The sequence below is a fragment of the Pinus tabuliformis genome, chromosome X (genome assembly GCF_031772625.1).
Source record: "Pinus tabuliformis cultivar Carrire ecotype Pingquan chromosome X, CPIR1, whole genome shotgun sequence".
NCBI lineage: Eukaryota > Viridiplantae > Streptophyta > Pinopsida > Pinales > Pinaceae > Pinus > Pinus tabuliformis.
This window is the reverse complement of record NC_142308.1, coordinates 466,469,580-466,487,870: the sequence shown is the minus strand read 5'-3', so window position 1 is coordinate 466,487,870 and position 18,291 is coordinate 466,469,580. Positions and strand designations below refer to the sequence as shown.

The 18,291-nt window shown below is 34.6% G+C and overlaps 1 pseudogene; it reads right to left on the bottom strand.

Annotated features, from left to right (window-relative positions):
• Positions 1 to 17,433: 17,433 nt before the first annotated feature.
• LOC149140683 (polyadenylate-binding protein 2 pseudogene) lies at positions 17,434 to 18,052 on the bottom strand (annotated as a pseudogene).
• Positions 18,053 to 18,291: the final 239 nt, after the last annotated feature.

The following is an 18,291-nucleotide window of genomic DNA, read 5'->3' as shown; positions in this document are numbered from 1 at the left end:
GACATTATTTAAAGTAGTGAATGCCCATGTGGTTTCCTCACACCAAATAAAGGAATTCTTCTTAAGGAGTGAAGTTAGGGAGTTGCAATTTTGTAATAATTTTTCAGCAATTTCCTGTAATAGCGTATAAGTCTTAAGAATCCCCTCAATATCTTCATTTTTTGGGATGGGATCAATCTTGCATATCCTTCATTTTATTGGGATCAACTCTTACTATTTCCTAAATTACAATGTGACCCAAATACTAAACCTAAAAAGCCTAAAAAGTTTGTATTCCTTCACAAATAATTTTGTCTCTCAACAGTTGCAAGGACTTATCAACTTGCTTTATTCGTGATTCCAATGCTTTACTATAAATCAAGACATCATCAAAGAATACCAACACAAACTTGTGTAGGAAGGTTTTGAAAATCATATTCATGAGACTCTTGAATGTGGATGGAGTAAGACAAAGATCAAAATGCATAATTAGAAATGATAATGATATTTGTGTGTTATGTAAGTAATCTTAGGGATGTTTGTCTCTTTCATTCTAATTTGGTGGTATCCTAAATGTAGGTCATGCTTAGGAAATGCTTATCTTCATGTAGTTCATCCAGGAGATCATAAATAGTTAGGATAGGAAATTTGACCTTGATTGTCGACTTATTTATGTCCCTAAAATCAGGATACATGTGCCAAGTGCCTTCTATTTTTATCACCATGATTATTGGTGATTAGTAAGGGATTGTACTGTGACATACGAACCCTTCCCCCAACAATTCCCAAATGATATTTTCCAATTTCATTATTTTATGCAAAAGGGTGTCAATAAGGACCTACATTAGGTGGTTGATTTCTTGGGGGAGGATGACATCGTCATTCTCTCTTCGAGAAGGGGGTAAACTCTTTAATAACTCAAATATATAATGATGTTTTTTAAAGAATAGCTACAAATCCAGGTGGATTTCTTGTATCATATAATTCATAACATGTGTGGTGATAAATTGGGTAATAATTTCATGGTGGGAAGTAACTTCTCATCATATCTCTATTAGTGATCATGATTTGAAAGTTCTACATTGGGTGTACAAAATAGTGGATTTGTTCTACAACTCTCTTGTGAATGAAATTGTGAGTGCTACTACTATTAACTAGGACTATAACTTTCTAGTGCTTTATGTAGCTCATGAGTTTCGAGGTTTATAGAGTTGAAATGAATAAGGATGAGTGTTAGTGTCCTTATATTTTAATGCCATGTTTCTTCACTATTTATGTATTCTATCAAGGTTTGATTGGTCTTACCAGTTTGGAATAATTTATGTTCTTTACACCTATGACCTAAAGCATATTTTTCATCACAATTAGAGCAAATTTCATGTCTTTGGTACTTTTCCATTTATGTTCAAGACAACCTTTGTACTTTTAAGGGATGAGCAAGAGTTCTACTTAGTGAATTTCCTTGGGGAGAATGGGTGTGGATTTCTCCTTAGTGACTTAGATTTCCCTATTCAGGTGGTTTATTATCTATACAACAAGCACCATAATGATAGATAGTCATCCACTAAGCTACCCACTAACCACACATGCATAGACATACAATATAATAGACTCAAAAACAAAACATAGGGAACAACACCCCAAATTTCACGTGAATTTCATAGAGAGCATGGCTCAATAATGTTCTCCATGACTTCCTTTGCTTCCTTATCTCATGCTCCATAGTTCCACGTTATTTGTGCTAGTCTCATACATTCTAAAGAACAACAACCAAACCAACCAAGATGTAGAAGCATATCTCAATCAAGAATAACCTCACACACTTCTCTACTATGTGTAAATATACTTTCATATTCATCCCTTCATTTTCAAAAAAGGTGCAATCTCTTTTGGTTTCTCAATCTTTCTTCCGCTCTTGAATCAGACTATGTTCCCCTCCACCATTTATGCCACCATCTTCAACGCTTCTTTTCTTTCTTGAAGATTCATACTCTACTCATCCATTCCTCGATCATCAAGGGGAGATGTGCATCATCCTGTGCCCCTCACGTCTATGTCCAATCTCATAATTATTGTCAAGTGGTGGTAGCTCAACTAGGTCAGAACAACTCTAATAATAACTCCAGGAAATTTCATGGATTTTAGAACAAGCAAGCTCCATCTTCCCCCAAAACTATGGATTTGTGTTGTCCACTCCTCAACCCAGTCATTTAAGTTTGCACTTAATTCTTGATTTTACATTCTAGCTGCTTTAGCCAACCATGACTCTTACATTGGTAGTACACAACTATGTATACAAAATATAGGGGTAACAAAAAATGTTTGTTACAATGTTCAAGTACTCAAGGGGTCTTGGTCATATGACAAATAATCAAGTAGAGATATATGGTCTCTAACAGGTACTTGTTAGCCAAATAACATCAAGTCAACACAATTTTGTTATGGGAGATTCTCTCATAATCCTACATCATCTCGTCAAAGGCTCCCCTGTAAAGGAGAAATATATGAAAAACATCATGAAAGGAATCAAGAAAATTTTGGAATGTATCCCATCCAAAGCATATTTACATGTCTCTAGAGACTTCAACAAAAAATAAAACAAGTATGGTAATGAGGGGCATAAATTAAAGCTATATGAATTAAATATTAGTGGCCGAATCAAGCCTGCTATAATTCCCTAATGGAAGATCAAGTCTATTTCAAAAATTCCTTGGTAGTGTGTGTTGTAAATTTGTTTTTTTATGGGGCAGTATTGTAAGCTATTCACCTACAAGGCCCCTCTTTTGTTGCTCAAATATATTCTCCTCAAGAAAATCATGTATTTATATTAGAAAGGAGAAAACAATTGGAATTTTTTTATGAATTTGTTGCAAACCAAATACATAATTATATAATACAAATACTTTTTTTATTAAAATAAAATCTACATACAATGAGAATTAAATATTTCAAGAGAGCATGCCCAAATCCCTTGAATGGTGTGCACATGTCCCTCTTTAATGAGACTAATGTAGAGTTTTTTGAAATCCATTATGACTTATCCCAACATGCATAGCCATTTTTCCCCAATATTATATCATAACCACCCATGTCGATGGCATGTAGATGGGTTTTGAGTTAACAATCTCCCATCTAGAGTTTGACATTTTGACATCTACCTCTACTACACATCATGATATGAAAATTCTACATTGGGTGTATAAAATAATTGGTTTCTTTTACCACTCTCTTATGAATGAAATTGTAAGTACTGCCACTATTAACTAGGACTAATTTTTCAGTGCTTGATGTAACTCATGAGTTTCAAGGTTTGTGTAGTTGAAAAGTCTGAGGAAGAGTGTTAGTGTTTCCATATTGTAATACCAATGTTTCTTCATTATTTATGTCTTCTATCAAGGGTTGATTTGTCTTACCAATTTGAAAGAATTATGTTCTTTACAACTATGACCTAGATCATATTTTTCATCACAATTATAGAAAAGTCCATGCCTTTGATATTTTTCCATTTATGACGGAGACAACCTTTGCATTTTTAAGGGACAACTACTTGGTGAATTACCTTGGGGAGAATGTGTGTGGTGAATGAATTCTAGTTTTTTTGTAGCATTAATCACCATCTCCGCATCTAGGACCCTCTCAAGTTCTCCTAACCATATAACAATACATTACAATTTAACTTAATTCGTAAATCTCCTCCTTGAGGCCACTAATGAAACATACTTTATAGAAGGAATCAGTGTTATGTTCTTTGTATGGATGGCTATTTCTCAAAGGATGCTCTAAAGTTGATTATTGAGCGAATATGGTGTAAACTGATAAGTTTCCCTAAATAATGAGTCTCTTTGTTGAAGTCTACATAACAATTTTAACAAACTAACTTTAGGAAATGTACCCTCAATATATGTTTGTCATTCCCACCATTTACATCATTTTGGATCTAAATATAAGACCCCCACCCTAAGTTTCATCGTATCATTAGTAATACATTCAAGGGAGAAGCAATGTTCCATTTTTTTCACCCATTTTAATGGGTCAAAACCATCAAACTTATTCAATTCCACCATGGGAGAATGGCGCTATATGTAATTATCCATTAGTATATTAATGTACATACTTGAAGATGGTTGTGGGTGGTTATATATGCTTCAATTAAAAGTTTCTTCCTAGTGTGGCTCAATGTTGGGTCCCTATAATACTAGTGATTACCCCATTACTATTGTAGTTGTACCCCCTATTAATATTGTTGTGCCCCTATTGTTCCCATATTGTTATTACTGTGCCCCATAGAATCCCTCTATTTTTATTTTTGTGGCTTTATATTATTATTGTTAGGTCGGCTGGGTTATATCGTGACTCCTTAGACTCCTATATATAGAAAGGAGGTTTTGTCATTTGAATCATCAAAGAATTGTTCATTTATGTAATGTAAAGGAGGTTTCCCCCTCGAAGAGGCTGAAATCTAAGGCGTTGATCTATCTTCTCTATCTTTTTCTTGAGCTGGTTTCATAACATTTGGTATCAGAGCTTTGGATTCTAGGGTTTCGCTGCTCCAAACAGGTCATCGTGGAATTTTTGCTATAACTTATTTTTTGCGATTTTTCAGAACCTTAAAAAAAACCCATTTGAGAATACATCACGCTGAATCTTGGATCCAAATTTCAGATGTTTTTGCGCTATATTTGCAGAGATATGATCTGAGGAAGTTGGTCTTTTTGCAGACTCCTGAATTACATTCCAAACAGGTGACCTGGGGAAAATCGTCATAACTTTCTCTTTGGGCATCGAATTGAAATTTCGTAAGAAGCTACAGAAAGAGGATGGAATATAGTTTCTTGTATATATTTTTCAGTGCCAAAGGTCAAAACAATGACTCGTGGGACATCATAAAAGTTCGCTCTACTGAACTAGTCTATAATCAGGTCACTGTTGGAGATTTTGCATAACGCTTCCTTGGAGAATCCAATTTGGATCACACTGGTGGAATTGGAAAGAGGACATAGAGGGCTACTGCAGGTCATAATTTCAGAACTGGATGATTCAAAAGTACAGAGATACCTCAGAGGAAATATCGAGCTCCTACCAAGTGAAAAAAGGTGTGTAGATTTTTTTTAAATTTTTGCTTAAGCTTGGTTTGAAAATTTATTTTGAAGGAATTCAAAGGGATTAGTAGAGCATTATTATCGGTAACTAATTCCCCGAGGAAAGAAAATGCAAACACCTAGTAAGCAACCTGAAAGCTCTAGCATGACTCGTGAAGAAGAGGAAGAAATGCTACATGATATATCAAAATTACAAGACCAGGTGCAAAAAATGTCACTCTCACAAAAGCTAATAGAAGCTAAGATAAAGGGTGTGGAAGCTAAGATGGACGATTTGAAGATAGATTTGAAGACAGATTTGAAGAGAGACATGGCAGATTTGAAGACAGATTTGACAAATTTTCTACAAGAAATACTTACTAATGGTGAAAAGGTAGTAAAGGAAACTCATGATGCGAACAAAAGAAATGATAATCATGATTTCATAGACTCTAATGTGGGATCGAAGACCCAACATATTCCAAAAATTGATATGAGGATGTTTGATGGCAAGGATCCCGCAACATGGATATTACAGATGGAGCAATTTTTCGATCTCAATAATGTGCAAAACACACAAAAGGTACATATTGCAACTTTATATTTGGAACCAAATCAGTTTGTATGGTATCAATGGATTTTCTCTCGTAAACAAATTATCACTTGGGAAATTTTTACAGAATAATTGACAACACATTATGAAGATACAAAAAGCAACACTTTTTTTAGCCAATTGATAAGTCTCAAACAAAAGGGTTCAATAATGGAGCACATTGAGGAGTTCCAAAAATTGAACATAAGGGTAAAAAATATTCCAGAGGAGCATAGGATTGATGTGTTCATAGGGACTTCAAAGGATAATATTCAACATGATGTTCACCTTTGGGAACCTGATTCATTAGAGAAGGCATTCAGGTTAGCAAAAAAAATGGAAAGCAAAATTATGGCAACTTGGAAGCATACCACTCACAACTATAAAGATGGAAGTGTTTTTGCCCCTAGTCTTCCAGGACCTATAAGGTTGACACCACAACAATTGGAAGAAAAAAGAGCAAAAGGGCTTTGTTACAGTTGTGATAGCAAATACACTAAAGGTCATAAGTGTGCTGAGAAGAAATTATTCTACATAGATTGTGAAGAGGAAGAAGAAAAGGAGCAAGAAAGGTCAAAAGAAGAGGATATACTCCAGGAAAAAAGCCTAGATAAAGAAGAAATGAATCCGACCATATCTTGTAATGCATTGGTGGGAATTACCACTCCTCAAACCATCAAGATAGAAGGACAAATCAAGAAGAAAAAGGTAATAGTGTTGATTGATTCAGGAAGTACCCACAATTTTATTCATTGTATGGTAACAAAAGAATTGAATTGCTTCTTATATCCAGCACCAGAGTGTCAAGTGATGGTTGCAAATGGAGGAACAACAAATATCTCTGGAAAGTGCCATAATATCAATCTATCCATGGGAGAATATGTATTGACTAGCCCAATGCTTTCCATTCCAATGGGAGGTGTTGATGTTGTACTACGAGTCCAATGACTACATTCCTTGGGTACAATAGCTTTTACTTTTCAAGAACTTTTCATGAAATTTTCTGTGGAAGGAAAGGAATTTGAATTAAGGGTTATTACAAGGAAACTGGGAAAGATAATCAGCTCTAACAGTATGACAAAGCTTAAAAAAAGGGAACAAAGAGGTGTAATTGCACAATTATGTTCGCTAGATGTTTCCACATTGTAATCATCTATTTCTCCAGATCTCCAAAAAGTCTTAGACAATCATTCCAAGGTATTTGAGACTTCCAAAGGTCTCCCACCTATTCGTGATCATGATCATGCTATTCATCTGATTCCAGGAAGTGTTCCTCCAAACATCAGGCCGTACAGATATCCCTATGCCCAAAAGAGTGAAATTGAACGTATGGTTGCAGAAATGCTAGAGGCTGGTATAATTCAACCGAGTCAAAGTTCTTTCTCTGCTCCAGTAGTATTGGTGCACAAGAATGATGAATCATGGCGCATGTGTCCGGATTATAGGGATCTCAACAAGCTCACTATTAAAGATAAGTTTCCCATTCCTGTCATTGATTAATTACTGGATGAATTGCATGGATCAATTTACTTCACCAAGTTGGATCTTCATTCAGGATATCATCAAATCAGAATGAACACTGAAGACATTCCGAAAACAACATTTAGAACTCATGAGGGTCATTATGAATTTTTGGTCATGCCTTCTGGCCTTACCAATGCACCTTCAACATTTCAAGGTTTGATGAATTCTATTTTCAAACCATTCCTTAGAAAATTTGTGTTAGTATTTTTTGATGATATACTAATCTACAGCAAGTCTTGGAAGGATCATGTTGAACATGTTGACAGGTTGCTACAACTATTGAAGGAGAAACAATTATATGCAAAAAGATCAAAAGGTTTCTTTGGAATACAAGAGGTGGAATATCTGGGTCATATTGTATCTCATGAAGGAGTTAAGGTAGACCCTAGCAAAATTAAAGCCATTAAGGAATGGAAAATCCCCACATCCATAAAGCATCTGCGAGGATTTCTCAGGTTGAAAAGGTATTATTGCAAGTTTGTTAAGAATTATGGGAGAATAACAGCACCTCTAACAACATTATTGAAGAAAGATGCATTTTCATGGACTCCAGAAGCAACAAAGGCCTTCGAACATCTTTAAGAGGCAATGTGCCAAGCACCGGTCTTAGCTACACCAGACTTCACAAAAACTTTTATTGTGGAATGTGATGCTTCAAGAAATGGAATTGGTGTTGTTTTAATGCAAGATGAAAGACCCATTGCTTTTGAAAGTCGTCCAATCAAGGGAAAGTTTTTACACAAAGCTATTTATGAGAAGGAAATGTTGGCAATACTCCATGCACTTAAGAAATGGAGACCCTACCTAATGGGAAGACACTTCAAGGTAAAAATGGATCATGATAGCCTTAAATACTTTTTAGAACAAAGATTATCCTCTGAAGAGAAACAAAAGTAGGTCACGAAGATGTTAGGTTATGACTTTGAAATCATCTACAAAAAAGGGAAGCAAAATGTGTTGGTAGCTACACTCTTAAGAAAGGATGAGGATGTGGAAGCATTGTTGTGTGCCATTTCTATTATCCAACCAGATTGGATAAACGAAGCAAGGGAGGAATGGAAGAACGACGAAGAAGTGTGGGCACTTATTCGAAAGTTACAACAAGATTCCAGTACATCTGATACATTTAGCTGGCAAAATGATTCATTATGGTACAAAGATCGCTTATACCTCTATAAGAATTCCCAGCTAAAACAAAAGATTCTTATGGAATTGCACACTTCTCCCTTAGAAGGGCACTCAGGATTTTTAAAAACTTACCACATGGTTAAGAAGGAATTTTTTTGGGATGGCCTTAAATCAGATTTTCAAAAGTTTGTGGTGGAATGTTTGGTTTGCCAACAAAATAAAGTTGAAACAGTTAAGACACCGGGCCTATTACAACCTTTATCCATTCCAAGCCAACGTTGGGAGGAGGTTTCAATGGATTTTATCACAGGTTTACCCAAGTCTGAGGGAAAGAGTGTCATCATGGTGGTAGTTGACAGACTTACCAAGTATGCACACTTTTGTGCATTATCACATCCATTTAAAGCTAGTACAATTTCTACTGCATTTATGGAAACAATTCAAAAGCTACATGGAAACCCAAAGATTATTGTAAGTGACAGAGATCCCATTTTCACTGGAAATTTTTGGACAGAATTATTTGGTTGTCTAGGTACTCAGTTAGCTCATAGCTCATCTTATCATCCTCAATCTGATGGGAAAATTGAGATAGTAAACAAATGTTTGGAAGGATATCTTCGTTTCTTTGTATCTGATAAACAGACACAGTGGGTCAAATGGTTGCCTCTGGCTGAATGGTGGTATAACACTTCCTTCCATACAGCAACAAAAATGACCCCATTTATGGCACTTTATGGGTATCAGCCACCATCCATCACATCATATTTAAGAGAAAATTCTAAGGTTCAAGCAGTGGAAAATCACATCGAACATCAACAACAAGTCCTCCAACTCTTAAAGGATAACCTCGTGTTGGCACAAAATAGAATGAAACAACAGGCAGATCAACATCGCAGCGAAAGAAGTTTTGATGTAGGTGATTGGGTATTCCTACGGCTACAACCATATAAGCAAATGTCCCTCAAACAAGCTAAGAAGGATAATAAATTATCACCAAAGTATTATGGTCCATACAAGGTGTTGCAAAATATTGGTACTATGGCATACAAATTGGAGCTTCTTGTAGCTTCTCGATTGCATCCAGTTTTCCATGTTTCATGTTTAAAGAAGGTTATAGGCGACAAGCTCCCAGTTCAAACAATATTGCCAGAACTTGACGACGAAGGAAAAATTATATTGGAAACGGAAGCAGTCACAGAAGCAAGAACTTGACAGCTACGAGATCAATCAATTTCGGAGTATCTTATCAAGTGGAAGAACTTATGCACTAAAGATTCCACATGGGAGGATGAGAATTTTATATAGAAGCATCTAGAACTACTCAAGCGTTGAGGACAACACTTTTTTGAAGGAGAGGGGCATGTTGGGTCCCTATAATACTTGTGATTTCCCCATTACTATTGTAGTTGTACCCCTTATTAATATTGTTGTGCCCCTATTGTTCCCATATTGTTATTATTGTGCCCCATAGAATCCCTCTATTGTTATTTTTGTGGCTTTATATTATTATTGTTAGGTCGGCTGGGTTATATTGTGACTCCTTAGACTCCTATATATAGAAAGGAGGTTTTGTCATTTGAATCATCGAAGAATTGTTCATTTATGTAATGTAAAGTAGGTTGCCCCCTTGAAGAGGCTGAATTCTAAGGCGTTGATCTATCTTTTCTATCTTTTTCTTGAGCTGGTTTCATAACACTCAATGTGTTGTCGACCCCTATTTTTTTATTCTAGTATGCCTTGAGCTAGACTATTTGACAACTTCTCATTCAACCCCCTATAAAAATTATTCTCAATTTCCTTTTGAATATTATCCTCCAAATTAATGATTTTCCAAGTTGGTTAGTATTTATGAAGTAAATAGGGTTTTCATGTTATTCGATGAAGTATGAGGATGTTTATAGTTATTCTCCTTCATTGGTGAGCTACCTCTCAAGTGAATCCATACAAGTTCTAGCCCCACATGATTGTGTACACATATTTGTTTTAGTTATTTTCCCCCTATGCACCATTATTCCATCATAGGTCTTTCTTGTAATATATTTTTCTTAGTAATTGAAGATCTCTTTTTTAATGTGGAAAGTGATGTTCATATCAAGTCCTTACAAGATCCAACTATCCCTACAACTTGAATTTAAATGTTCATGAGCATGGGAATGCCTCTCACATCTACAAAATAGATTATATGTATCTATCACATTTCTCTTGTTTATCTTGCTAGTGGTCTCCATTGCTCTTCCTAGACAACTCCCCCCCCCCCCCTCTCTCTCTTTCCCCCTACTTTTCTACAATCAAGCACTTGGGTAAGAAAAACATGATGTTTTTTGGCTACATAAATGATTCAAACCTCACACATCATGGGGCAACTAAAATCACCTCAATTTCACTCCCCTATGGCATTTGGGTGACCATACTTAGAAACATCACCATTTCATGTATAAATTTCAATTAATAAATCAAATTCATAATTCAAATCAAAGTTTAATCCACATTTAAAGGTACTAGTTCAAAACTAGTAAATACTTTTGTGATCAACCAGACTCAAACTAGAAATTCAAAATAATACATATAAAAAACAACCTTACTACTTTATGGTTTAAATCCCATAAATACTGATGTTAGACATCAACCATATTCAATTTTACCAAGTTAAAAAATTACATAAACAAGCTTACTGCTTACTACTTTATAATTTAAATCCTATAAATACTTCTTTGAAAAATCTATCAAACTCAATCTATCCATTCAAAAAATTACATATACAAAATAACCTTATAACTAGCATTTGCACCAGATGTTGCAAAGAAAATGCCGTAAGTCGGTAGCACATATGGAAGAAGAGCATAGATGAAAAAAATGTGATATGTTAGGTGATCTAATTATAGCCAGACTTGAATGAAAAAGGAAATCTTAATGTTAAATGTAATACAATCAAACAATCTACTCAAAGCAGAGGCATGCATGACTTCCTTCCCAAGTGCTCAATCCAAGAGCTTACTTTCATTAAAAATTGCATCCCAGACTGGACCTTTGTCTTCCATTGCCTCATCCAGACTTAACCCTTCACCCTCATATGGTAATGGTTCCAGATCAATTTTTTGTGCAATTATTCTCCAGCGATGTTTCCATTTATACACGTCTCCATTAGCATAATCAAAGGCCTAGTTATTTTGATAAGGATATGTGGCAGCCCAAATTTCCTGTTCTGCAATCAATTTTGATCAAGATGCATCCATAAATTATTCCCATGAAATATTGTTCCCTGGGTACTTGAAAGACAACCTCTCATGTTTGCAGATGACAGTGTAAACACACAATGTGTCTAAAACATTCATCAAGCTCCAAGGAGAGAAGCCAAATATGTGTGTCAGAGGGTGAATGGACCAATTTAATCCTTATTTATTCTTTGCAGCATCAAATACAATATCCTTGAGAGTGTAGTAAAAATCGGGCATAGGTAGCATAGGAAGTTGTTCACAAGGGGGCATGGTCTTCCTTTCTTCCGTTTCTGAAAAGAACATAGGCCACTTACTGATATTATGTCCTTAATAAAGGGAAGTCTGGATTGAAATGGATGATTTGACAAGGATAAAGGATTGTGGACAAGGAGGTTATGTTGAAGAGTGCTTTAAAAAGTGGTAGCAAAACTCAGATCTCAAAGACCTCAAAGGCCTTCCTCTAATAGTATCATGGGGAATCTTTAAAGATAGAAATGTTGAAATCTTTGAAAACATATATATAACTCTTTTTCAATGTGCCTTCCAAGGTTAGTCAATCTTCTCAAACTTCAAATCTTTTTCATCAACCCCTACACAGAAAAAGTTGATTCGTGCTCCTATGGACAAATCTGGAACATGGGGATTACTTTGATGGATGTAGTTAAGGTACCCCCAAAAAATGGGAGCCAGAGGTGTTCTCTATCTCAAATTCTCAATAACTCTAACTGTATCAGATTTAAAATAGATTTAGGTGAGGATCAAATAACTACACCAAGCTTATTTCCCTAACAATACTCTTAAAACTAGCAGCCCACAGTGGCATTTAAAAAATACAAGTGTTTGGTGACTCATTGTTGTTAGATAGTGTACCCCAGATCATTTTCTACTAGGTTGGGGAACACATGGCAGATCTGGGCACCTTCTATTACAACAACATTACACAAATCCATGCAGCATTAAATTCCAAACAACAATAAATAGATAGTAAGGGCACATCACAAATATTCCAGCAGTAAGGGAACATGCATGCATGTATGCACCAACCATAAATAGAATAGGATAATTTTATCATTAGATTTCAAGTTAAAGATAAAGTGCTAAAGTTCGATGAGGCAGTTCTATTTTATTTTTCGCAGTCTTTCTGAATTCATTTTTTATCAGTTAGATAGAGTGCAGATCCAAATATCTAAGAAATATATCTATTTTTATGAACCCTAGGTGTCACTTATAAGAGAGAGTGAGAGTATGGATCTGTAATAGGGTTAGTTTTAGTTCTTACACAAAATACTTTCTAGTAAATTTTCTAGCAGATTTTTATTCAGCAGTATTGGAATAGTAGTAACAAGGGCTTTTGACATTGATCTATGTGTTCCAATGTATGTATTCCAACTGTGTTTATAGATTATAGTGAGATTCAGATTGCAGTTTTGATTAGCCTTTAAATTTAGACAGTGTTAGTTTCCATTAGAAGAAGAGTTTGTTTACAATATGTTAGACAAATTCATAATGGTATCAAGAGAGGTTTGCTGAAACCTTCTAAAAATCCTTCAATAGATAGTAGGACTGCTACCTATGAAAGGGAGTTTTCAGGAGGCTACAGGGGTCAGATGTTGTGATCCATGCTTGAGAAAAGCACAGTGAAGTTGTGATTAGGTTGTCAGGTTGTCGGGTTCTTTGTTAGGTTGCTGATCTATTTTAACTTTTATTTAGGCGATATTCCAATGCAGCAGTATGGGTATAGTCAATCACACATACAACGACAAGAAATTGAGAGGAGGTGAAGGGTAAAGAGCTATTACCCATTGCATTAAATAAGTCATGTTCCTTTCGGGCTATGACATCTGCACCAAAAAATACTTCCCATTTCTAGAAGGCTATGGAATGACTTCAAGTAGAAGGAGACATTACTGGAGACTATTGCATGTATTGAGGAGAAGCATAATGTCTCTCCCAAATGCCGAAATTCTAAACAAATATGATAAAAAAACATGTTATACAACCCTCAAAACATCTACCTAAATATGACTAGATTGTCTGGAATTCAATGGAGTGACATTTACGGAAGAATCTCGTAGATTAAAGTATATGAGGATGAGTATTAATGTTTACCTATAATGATATTATAAAATTAATATAAACCCTCTATATGAGTATTGTTGGATTGTCTTAAATTCAAATGGAAGTATGTTATTCAACGAATTATTATAGTAATAAGAAAAGGGGAAGGGCAAGCAACAACGCTAGAAGCAACTTGCAAGGAGTGCAAAAGCATCAGCTCAAGTGGATGAGCTTTCATCCAATCCTGAGATACACTTCTCAATGGTCTCATGCCTGTCATCTGACATCATGTCTGATGTCGACTGGTATGTGGATAGTGGAGCCTGCAAACATACAACCTCTAACAAGTGTACCACTAGATGAAATTGGTTATGATCCCGCGTATCCAGTTGCAAGAGTGGGACATTCAATGCCTCCTTCACTGATCACTAGTTCAAGAAAGGTGCAATCAGGAGAGTAGTGGTAAGGAACACTCCTCACATCCAAAGGAGTTGAAATACCAGTCACATTCTGAATCCAGTCCAACAAATATTTCCTAGTCTTGTAGGCTTGAAACCACTCTTATTTATGCATGAATTCGAAAACCCGTTCTGTCCTTTCCTCTGCATGAGTTTTCTGGTTTCTGTCAATTAGCCCAAAATAGTATGCAACAATGGCATATGTTTGCACTTGAATTTTTGGGCCTGTCAGCCCATTTCCAATTACAAGCCCACTAAGACAGAATGGAATTTTTGAGCCACCATAATTGAATGAACCCAATTATGCATTCTCCATTGATTTATTTTTAGATTTCATTAAAATACAATGACAAAAACCATGAACATACTTACCTGCATGTCTCTCCCCCGCCACAAACAAAAGGCGGTTACTGAATTCTGGAACTAAGTTGTAAAACTCCTCCAAAGTGATAGAAAGATGTTTTTCAACCTAGTTATGGTCAGTAGGGATGTCCCAATCCAATCCTTTGTTATGTTGTAGCCTGAACCCACTAGACTATCAATGAATAAAACATTAAATTTACGGTTCCATGTTGAGTCATTTTGATATAGTTTGAGGTCTGATGAGATTCTCCAGGGCCCCAATTCGTAGAAATTACCATTCATGCTTTCCCACTTGCATCCATAGAATTATGGGTGTCTCTGCAATGGGCATATTTGGCTCTATTGCCTCATAAAATGAGTAGAACAATCTTTCTTCGAAGGATGCCTTCACATTTAAATACCCAGGTCTCCATGGAAATGCTTCCTCTGGCTTCTGTCATCTCCAGATACTCGGCCACACAACGAAGCTCACATATTTGTAAGTTCTTTGCATTTGGTAGCACTCGTCTGAAAGTTCTTTGCATTTGGCAGAAGGGAATCAGTCATGCCCTTGCCGTGCAATAAAGACTATCGTTCGGGGTCCTGCCCTTACCGTGCAATAAAGACTATTGTTCGGGAGGTTGTATGCATTTTTCCCTAACTATGTCGAGTAACTATTTTCCTTTCCTAACTATTAATCCAAGGGCCCAAACAATTTTAATCATTTAACATCTCATCGTATGCTCTAGACACTAGACAGGGACACGGTGGCAATTTGGGAAATTGATTTAAGAGGGGAACACTTTACGGTGTAATTATTATATAAATTGATTACCTATTCATATTGAAAAATAAGTCTATGATTATGATTATGATTAAGATGTCTTTTTACAAATAACCATTAAGTTCAAAAACTTTTTGTTTAATTAATATAATTATTAATATAATTTTGTAATAATTTTTAATTTATTATTAATTTAATCTAATGAAATAAAGTAATAATGTGATTATCAAAAATAATATAACAGAGTAATATTTATTATTAAAATAATGATATAACTTATTCTAAAAATAAATCAGTTATATTTAATATATTAAATATTGTAATTTCTTAAATATTATGTGGGCTGAAAAGTGTTTCTTTGAAAGTATCTTTTTGGGCCGCTTACGAGGAACTTTAGTATATGTTAATTTTAAATATTTTATTATTAATTTAATTTAACATTTTTATTATAATAAAAATTATAATTAACCATAACAATGATTTATTAATGTGCTTGTGTTAAGTTATTATATTATTGGTTTTTTTTTTTTAATCACATATATACATACACACACATATATATATATTTATTTTTAGTGTTACTATTATTTTTGTGGATGCTATTAATAATTCACAAATCTAGATTAATAATTTGCATAATAAACTAAGATTTAATATCTATGGTTATTTTAAATAAGTTATAACAGTTTTCTTTGATTTTAGCAACTTGAAAAGTATAATTTATATGGCTTCCCTAATTATATTTCAATGCTTTGATGCTTATTATAATTGATGTCATATAATAGCTTTTTTATTTTGTGGATTGATGAAAAAATAATGTTGCCTAAAAAAATTCTTAAAAAAACTAAAGGGATAAAATCTAAATATTTTATATGTTTATTTTCTATTTAGTGACTAATTTATTTTTATTTTTATTTTTTTGGGAATAAACGTGATCAAATTTGCTATCAAATGGAAAAGAAAGATAACTAAATTTTGGCTAAAATTCATTTAAAAGAAAATCTTAAAAACATAGTAAGTACATGAAAATGGAGTTGTCCATAGTGCGACTTTTTGGACTTTCTGGTGCTGGAATCCGGGAGAAAAAATTGAGGTGAAATTTTGATCTGTGTTATTTAAACTTGTTTTCTGACTCTATATATGTATTCATCACCCTGAAAAAACCCTAGGGCACTTGAATTACGCAGGGGTTACCCATCAAACTTGTAATTTAATTAGACCAGAACAACCCACAGGAAAAGCTTCCAAAAAGTCTCACTAAAGACAACTCGCATAAAAATTAAAGAAAAGAAATGCACACTAACCGACCACTTGGTTTTTTAGATAGAGGTAATAATACAAGGGATTAATTTTCACATGAAAAGTAGAACAAAATTCAACAATTGTAGAACTATCAATCAAAAATTTAAACCAATAACAAAATTCAACAATTATAGGCAACAATCAATCTATTCTTGGAGCACTTCTTTTTTATCAAATAAAAAGTGCTTTCTGGGAGCACTTCTCTTTGATCAAATTTGTATGAGAACTACAAACATTTCACCCATAGCTCTAATTGCCAAAAAAAAAATAGGATTTAAATATATCACATTTATAAAAAAAAAAATACAAATGAATGAAATACTAACAATTTGTTTACTTTCAAATCTTTTATTAACAACCAAACAACCAAATTTTTAAGCCACTTACCAAAAACTTTAATATAGGTTAATTTTAAATATTTTATTATTAATTTAATTTAACATTTTTATTATAATAAAAATTATAATTACATATACAAAATAATCTTATAATTACCTTATTTCACATACTAAAATTTAACTATTCAAAACATTAATTACACAAAACAACCTTACTATTACACATTAAAACAAAAAATCCTTCTTACCTTTGAATTGTTTTAAATATTCTTTATAAAACATCAACCATGATCAAATATACATATTCAAAAATTACATATACAACACTACCTCATTGTTCACATACTTCTGCAAAACATTTAATCTACCCATTCAAAAAAAATTACATATAAACTAGAATTTTGATTTTAAAAAGTTCAAATATTTGAATTCTCCTGTCTCCTCAAACATTACAAATGAATGCATTACAGTAACACTGTTTACTGCATACAAATCAAATTTCCAATTTTAACCAGGAGACCACTCTCAACCTCTACCAAGTGAAATCAAAAGAGAATGCTATCACAAACAGTGCAAACCAAATTATCTCCTCACAGACTAAGCAAAATCAATCAAAACTGCTTTGATGACTTCCATTAATAATAATAAGGCCGATAGCGTATGGGGCGCCTGTATCTTGGCATCTTCCCATACCCATACCCATAAATTGGAGGGGGAGCGTAATAATAAGGCCGAGCATAGGGATTGAACCTTCGACCTCGATAACGGTGCTGCCCCATTCCTGGAACATTTGTCCTTTTCGCTGTAATCTTCAGCTGGCGATTATGAAGTTCAGAGTTATTCAGACGAAGTGCATTTTGAACAGAGACAGCGTCCAGAAATTCAACATAAGCAAACCCTTTTGGCTGACCAAACTTGTCAGTTTTAATAGTAACCCTGTTAACTGTCCCGCATGACTGAAAATGACGCTGCACTTCCTCTGGAGTAATCAACATTTCCAACAAAAATAGAACGCGAATCCGCTTCTTCTCTGCTCGCTTGATCCGCAACCCCTGAGGTAGCAGGGTCTGGCACGGCGGGGATCTGCATTTCTTGAGCGATCTTGGCCTGCATTTCTCTCAGGGCGGCTGCCTCTTCTTCAATTTCCTGTAGCCTTTTCCTCATCACATCCAACTCTTTCTCATTAATGCCCATTTCGGTGTCTTCTGGTTCATACTCTGGAATTTCCCCGCCATACACTTCATGCTCCTCCATTACTAGCATGTCTCGGGTAACTTTGTCGTGTGCAGGTCTTTCTACAATATGGAGATGAGTTTATATAGTTTTAATGAACACCATTAATGGAAGTATTTGTTTGCCACGGTAACTTTGTCGTGTGCAGGTCTTTCTACAATATGGAGATGGGTTTATATAGTTTTAATGAACACCATTAATGGAAGTATTTGTTTGTCACGGTAACTTTGTCGTGTGCATGTCTTTCTACAATATGGAGA